General features: G+C 48.0%; 1 long non-coding RNA gene across 1 annotated transcript; it reads right to left on the minus strand.

Moving 5' to 3' along the window:
* Window positions 1–2,339: 2,339 nt before the first annotated feature.
* LOC132247257 (uncharacterized) lies at window positions 2,340–7,016 on the minus strand. The gene is made up of 3 exons (XR_009458583.1): window positions 6,675–7,016; window positions 5,427–5,639; window positions 2,340–4,364 (listed from the first exon to the last, which is right to left on the minus strand). It is a non-coding gene; the product is annotated as an uncharacterized LOC132247257 (long non-coding RNA).
* Window positions 7,017–7,309: the final 293 nt, after the last annotated feature.

Raw genomic sequence — 7,309 nt, forward strand, 5'->3', positions numbered from 1 at the left:
TGCTCTGATGTCTTTTTTTTTTTTTTTTTTTGTTAAAGGTATTTAAGTTAAACTCATCAGTCTTAAGTTCTTGAGCCAGTATGTCCTTCTGCCTCTCATTTTCAAAGATATACCCTTTATTTACCCCTTTCCACCATACGTGAACTTCATGAATTTTCAGACTCAATAGCTAAATGGCTCTACAGTTATTTAAGCCAAGTTTTTGAGTACTCTGATGTGAATCTCTACCAATGCCACTGAATTAAAAATATCTAGTTTATACAATCAGTCTCTAAGTAACTTGTTCTTTTTCTACTTTAGGCTAATCACCTACCTTCTTTTCCTTGATGCTGTTAAGCTAGTCATCCGATATTTGACCTTTTTAGTGAAAGTAGAAATAAAGAAGGAATTAAATGCTTTAATTTTCTCCATATGATCCATTATTAATTTGCTCTCCCCATTCCGTGAGGGACCCTAAACTTTCCTTTTTTCTTTATTTTGCTACTCAATTATTTACAAAAATGTTTTCTACTGTTTTTTTATTTATTTATTTATTATTATTCCTTAGGCCCCATGTACATGTTACACTTAAGGCATGAATGCCTTAAGTGGTCACCCAGCCACACATTCATTCAATTAACAGCATGATAAAAAGAGGAATAAGCTACAAAGTTATTCCACAAAATGTGCGTAGTAACCTCATAGCCACTTGCTATCATGCTGTTAACTGAAGGTGTGGCCAGCAGGCCCTATGGCTGCAAACCCCATTAGCTGATCAGAGCCCCTAGCTGGGGGACCCCATGTGCACCCCAAAATCTGGGAGCTCCCAGCTGGCTCTGGCTCCCAGCTGTAGAGGCACCCCATGCATCCCCATGGCTAGGAAACTATAGCTGCCACAGGTGACTGGGAGAAGGGGTACGGGTTGAAGAGGGATGTGCCCCACCCACAATTGGTCCCTGACTTGGCACTGCTCAGGACGGGACAATTTTTTGTCACACGGGCTGGCAGTGTGTTGTGTGTGTGTGTGGGGGGGGGGGAGGGGGGTGTCACTAAGTATAGGAGTGGATATGGGGCTTTTGGCCTGCCCACAAATTGTGCCCTCCCCCCAGACTCAGGAGGCACCAGTCACCCCTGACAGCTGATGTGATAGCTGGGAGTCAGGGTCAGCTGATTTGGGATTCCAGGTGCGGGAATGTATGGTACACCTCTGTGGCTGGGAGTTGTCAGCTGAGGGGGCTCCCCATTCACTTGCAATAAGGTGTGATGAGATCTAATTTGCAAACCCAGTCAAGCCTCCTGCCATACATGTACGGTACGGCAGGAGGCATGATTGTGCATTAGATTCCATTCCAGCCTTTACCTGCACATGTAGAGGAGGCCTTACTAGCTGTGACTGGCCTTTTTTACTTTGTCCCTATTCATACGGTTCATACCATATTCTTATACTCCTCCTTAGTAATATAGCCAATTTTCTGCTTTTGGTAAGACTTTTTTAAAGTTTTAAAATCATAAAAGAGCACATTTCAACAAGGATGTTGAAAAACTTGAGAGGGTCCAGAGAAGAGCCACCTGTATGATCAGGGACTTGCAAGATGAGCCACATGAGAAGAGACTGAGGGACTTGGGCCTCTTCAGCCTACAAAAGAGAAGACTGAGAGGGGACTTGGTAGCAGCTTACTGCTATATCAGGGGAGTACATCAAGAACTCGGTGAACAGCTGTTCACCAGGGCACCCCTGGGGAAGACCAGGACCACTGGATACAAACTCCTGGTAGGCTGCTTCAGGCTCAATTCCAGGAAAAACTCCTTCACACTCAGGGTGTCCTGACTGTGGAATAAACTCCCTCCAGTCACCTACCCTGGAAATCTTCAAAAGGAGACTGGACAGTCACCTCACTGGGGTCACTTGGCCCCAGTTGTCTTTTCCTGCTTAGTGCAGGGGGTCTGGACCCAATGATCTACAAGGTACTTTCCAGCCCCTAATAATGTATGAATTTAGACAGGAAGATCTCTTGCTATACTTCCTATTCTTCCTTCACATGCTCATATGTTCTTAATATTGTCCTTTAACCAGGCCTCTTGCAGTTCCCCCTCAGACTTTTCTCCTGTAGGATCTGGCCTACCCATAAACTTAAATACACATTGAATCCAGCCATTCCTGACAAAAGATGCTGCATAAAAGTATGAGATTATAATGTAGGGTACAGAGAGATGATGATTTTCAAATGTCACACTAAGTTGATTCAGTGAATAGTAAAGAGTGGAACTGCATTGTGTTAGTGAGTGAAAGTTGGAGAATCAAGCTGATTAATCTATTTTCCAGGTAAAAAAAAGTGATAGTAAATCATCAGCAACCATAGTAAAGCCATGAAAATGTAATTTATTTTTAACTATTAATCTTGAATCTAAATAATGTCATTATTGACTCTACATTTTCTGTAAAGAATGACTTCAAAGTAATTAAATGATAAGAAAATATAAATTAGATTTTGAAAGGTCCTTCAGTTTTTGATGGTATATGAAGACATTTAGGAAAATTTAGATATTAATTTTTAAGTTCCACTTGTTAGGCATGGGAAATCTTTTCCCTTGCTCTTAATATTCTATAGCAAAAGTTTCTGAGGTGAAGACTCACCAAGATGTTCAGGAATTGACCCTATATGTCTTCATGTATGATTATTTGCTTAATCCATAATTTTTAAAGGAAAAACAATTTAAAAGTTACACTCAGAATTTTTCAGAGAGTTTGCTGTGTCAGAACATAATTGAAATTCTGGCACCATTGAAGTCTGGCAAAATTCCTACTGACTTGAGGCCTTGATTTCACACTGTGCCCTGCACACTTCACCTGCAGTTAACTGCATGAGGCAAGCTATTCTCCACTATACTGCACAGATGCAGCAGTATATGCAGTCAGCTACAGAATCGAAGCCACCATTTATTAATTAATTAATTTCAGCAAAATACCCCATTACCTTTTCCCTCCATTTAGTCTCTGTCCCAGCAAACTTGAAGACCTGTCATTAACAGTTTAAATATATGAATACTTAATTGATGTCAGTAGGACTATTCACATGCTTAGTTTGCAGGATCAAGGTCTTAGGAGTCAGTTCCAGTACATGTACTCTATTTGTATATAAACCAGATAGACACACAATTCCCTTAACCACATAACACAAAGCTAGTCCCAATTTGTTGCCTGTATAACAACAAATGTCAATTATCCAGCTGGCTAGGCATCGGCTACAGCAGTGGGGACCAACTTTTTTGGCAGGCTTGCCACAAGTAAAACCATGCATCTTCAATGAGTGCCATTCTGATGCCCTTCCTCTGCTCGCTTTGCTTTCTGTTCCCTGGCCTATCTGCTGCTGTGCTGCCTACCCCTCCCTAATCTACCATGTGCCACACAGAGGCTGCCCATGCCCTTGGCCATGCCAACGCCCAGGTTAGCCACCCCTGAGCTACTGTATTATGTGTAGTTTTGGGCGCCACAATTCAAGAAGCATGTGAAGAAACTGGAGAAGATCTGAAGCTGAGCAACAAAGATGATAAAGGGAAGGCTAGCTATATGAAGACGTAGGCACATTTCATTCAAAGAAGACACGATTACAGGCAGACTTGATGGCAGTTTTAGACTTAATCCCAGAAAAAGTTCCTCACTATCAGAATAGGACACTGGAACAAGCTGCATGTCAAAGTTGTAGACTTCTCTGTAGGTTGTTTTCAAGAGAAGGCAGGAAAGTGTATCCTGAATTTGTGCAGTGAGTTGGACTAGATGATCTTTGGAGCCTCTTCTAACCCCGTGATTCTACGATTTTATGATCTAGGTCTGAATAAAATGCATCAAACTAAGTGCATAGTATTTTTCAGTTCCAGTCAGTTTTGTAATGTAGTATACAGGCAGTCCTCAGAGTTATGACAGAATTGGTTCCTGAAAACCACATCTTAAAATCGCATCTTAAGTTGAAACGTTGTAACTCGGAACCAATTTTCTCATAAGAAACAATGTTATAAATGGGGGATTGGTTCCTGAACCAAGACCCGATACCCTATTTTCACCAAAAATCCCCCAGAATTTTGTACTCGATCAATTATAGATGACTAATGTAGCTACATTAATGTATTTATAATCACATTGATTTGGAAGGACATCTTTGAGGTAACTTTGCTGGACTTTTTGAAGGGCTCTTGGTTGGACTTTTTGAAGGGTTCTTGGCTGGAGTCTTCTCAGGAGTCTTGGCTGCAGGTTTTTCTGGAGTCTTGTCTGCTTTCTTAAAGACAGTGTCCAAGGAAGTTTAGACAGATGTTCTCCAGGGATATAAGCGACACAGTGAACTTGTTCGCTGGCATGGCATTGCATCAGATCAAGCATTGTAAAGTTGAAACTGATGACATAAAGTTGAAACAGGGTGTCAATTTAGAAACGTTGTCAGTGCAAAATGTTGTAACATGAAATGTTGTAAGTCGAGGACTGCCTGTACTTCCATTAAAGGTATGCTAATTGTAACAGCAAGCAACTATTTTGTACCTGCTTGTACTCTATTTAACTACATCAGGGGAAGCAGGTGTCAAAGTGATGTTATTAGATTTAAAAATGATGGGGGCTAAGTCAGAATACTGTTTAAGTGCATGCTCCAGATAAGTGCAGAGACATTTTAGTCCCACAACTATGTGCTTAAAAGGAGTGTACTGTATAGCTGTGTTTATTGCTGGTTACCAGTGGTTGGCCAAGGCTATTTGTAAGCTTGAACATGCCCAGCAACATCTTAAATTTCTGTGCATCATAAAATGGGCTGTTTGTTGGACCATTTTTTAGCATTGTAGCCTGACATCTACTTAATGCTCAGCGTGTGTGATTTGCTACAGAGGGGAAGCCAGGAGAATTAATTTGGATAGTGTGTGCGTTACTAACTTTGATTTCATTTAACTTTACTCATTTATTAGTAAAGACCTGCAGTGTTACCAGCCTCCAGCTCTCAAAAATCATGAGTCAGACCACTACAAAAACAATGTTGTCTACTTTCTATGCCTTTAGGGTACCATTGTGTCACACTCCCCAATGCTCAGGAGTGCTAGGATTTGTTTGGTTCTGTTGAACAAAAGCTGACAATCTCATGGGGGTTCATTCCAGAAATGGAGGCGGGCACACCGGCCTCCACCTCATGCTTCTGCCCTGACACCCCATTGCCAGCTCTTCCAGACCTGGATACACAGCCTGGGCCCCGGCCCCTGGGCCTCCAAAGCCCAGAGGCAAGGGAGCCCAGGCTGGGAGTGAGGGTGAGCCAGCCCCTCCACTTGAGCTCAGCAGACATGAATGCCTGGTGCCCCTGGAGGTTGGGGAGGGGGGGTTCGGTGAGCTCCTGCAGGCGGTAGCGGCGGGAGTGTGGGCAAGGCAAGTGGGGAGCTGCTGTTGGCAGCGGGGAGAGGTGGGGGCAGTGAGCACTGACCAGTGGTTGGCAGCTACCTGCAGACACTGCCGGCAGCCAGCAATGATGGTGGACTGCCCGCCGATGCTGCCAGCAGTGTTGGCGGTGAGGGGTGGCGAGCAGCAACTGCTGACAGTGTTGGTGGTGCCTTTTCACAGGGGGTGCGCTGCCACGCTCAGGGGGTGCACGCGCATCTCCTCCGCATTGCCAGTGCCACCAAATATCGAAGACCTGCTGTGAAACCAAAAGACATAGTGTCAGTGAGCCTTATTCTACCTGTCTTCAAGCTGAGCTGTCCCAGTGCAACCCATGGTGCTAACTTAAAATCACAGGAAAGCCGAGCTAGGAGGGAGCTCAGGAGGTCCCCAAGTCCAAGGGCTTGCTCAAATAAACCATTTCAGCCAAGTGTGCACGCTGCCCTTCAGCACTTCCAAGGATGGAGGTTGAACAGCCCCTCTCAGCCCACCCAGGCCAGGGTTTGAATTACCCCCAGAGGAGCCTGGGGGCGGGGGAGCCCCCATACGAGACAAGAGCCCCCTGTAAGATTTGAAAAGTATAACGGAGGGGAGGGGAGGGGGGGGGGTCCTCCGGTACTCTTAGGGCACGTGATGGGCAGCCCAGACCGCCCCGCAGCACTCGTGCCGCCCCCGGGCCCTTGGCGGCGGGGCGGGAACAGAGACGGGGCCGCCCCGTGGCCCTCACGTGCGTGCGCCGCGCCGCGCCGCGCCGCCCGGCGGTGGGGAGCGGGGAGCTGCCGCCCTGCGCCGCTCGCTCGCCTCCCCTCGCCCGCAATATGCCTCCGCGGCCCGCCGGCTCCTCGCCATGCCGGGGAGCAACGGCCGCGTCCCCTCCCGGCGCCAGGGGCTGGCGGCCGCGCTACTGCTGCTGCTGCTGCTGACGGGGCGCCCGCTGCCCGCCGCCGCCCTCGGCTGCAGCCCCAGCCCCGGCCGCCCGCACCAACCGCCGCAGCCCCGCGCCGCGCTGCCGGCCGCCGCCGCCGCGGCTGCAGGTACGGCCGGCCCCGCGCTGCCTGCTTGCCCGCTCGCCCGCCCGCCCGCCCGCCCGCACTTGGTGCCTGTCCCCGCCGCCCCCTCCCCCGAGAGGTCTGGGCAGAACGAGGGGCGACCCTGGCCCCCCCGGGATGGCACTGCCCAGCCTGCTGCTCTCCAGCCGGAGCCAGGCCACCCGTGCTCAGGTTGCCCCTGGCAAGAAGGGAGGGATCCCCGGGGCAGGAGCGGGGTTGGGGAAGGGGTGGGAGCCCGCCAGCACCTCAGCAGAATCCATCTTTAATCTCCCCGCATCTCCCCGCTGCTGTGAGATGTCGTGGGGGGGGATGCGTCTCCTGAGCTGTGTAGCTGTTTTCATCCAGCCCCGCTCTTCAGTGACTGGATGCTGCTGTTTGCGGCTGGGAGGACTGGGATGTGCAGGCCGTGGGCCGGCGATGCCAGTGTAGCTGTTTGTTGGTGTTTTTTTTTTCCCTTTCTGATTTCTCCAAGGTGTCGCAAAAATCTCACAGCGCATTTGCGGTGGCATCTGCTGCGCCCAACGGGAACCTTGGGTTTCTTGCTTGGGGTGTGTGATGCCCACGCTCGAATGTGCTCAGGTTCCTCTGATGGAAGAAAAGGTGCTGTGCAGAGCAGGGGGTTCTCTAGTTTGCCTGGTTTTATTTGAAATCCCTTTTCTAAACATTGTCAAATGAGCTGGCTGGAGTTGGCAGCAAATACTTGTGTGCTTGTAGTGCTGTCTTTCATCCAAAGATTTAAAAAAGCTTTCAAACATTAATTATTTAGGCCCTTGCAGCACCAAGGCCCCATTTGGGAAAATCACTTCAGTGTCGGTTCAACTTCTTTTCTCTTCAGCAAAGCCCAGAGGCAAGGGTCTACTATCCCTGTCTTCCAGGAGAT

This window comes from Alligator mississippiensis, unplaced genomic scaffold (assembly GCF_030867095.1).
Source record: "Alligator mississippiensis isolate rAllMis1 unplaced genomic scaffold, rAllMis1 scaffold_134, whole genome shotgun sequence".
In the NCBI taxonomy this organism is placed as follows: domain Eukaryota; kingdom Metazoa; phylum Chordata; order Crocodylia; family Alligatoridae; genus Alligator; species Alligator mississippiensis.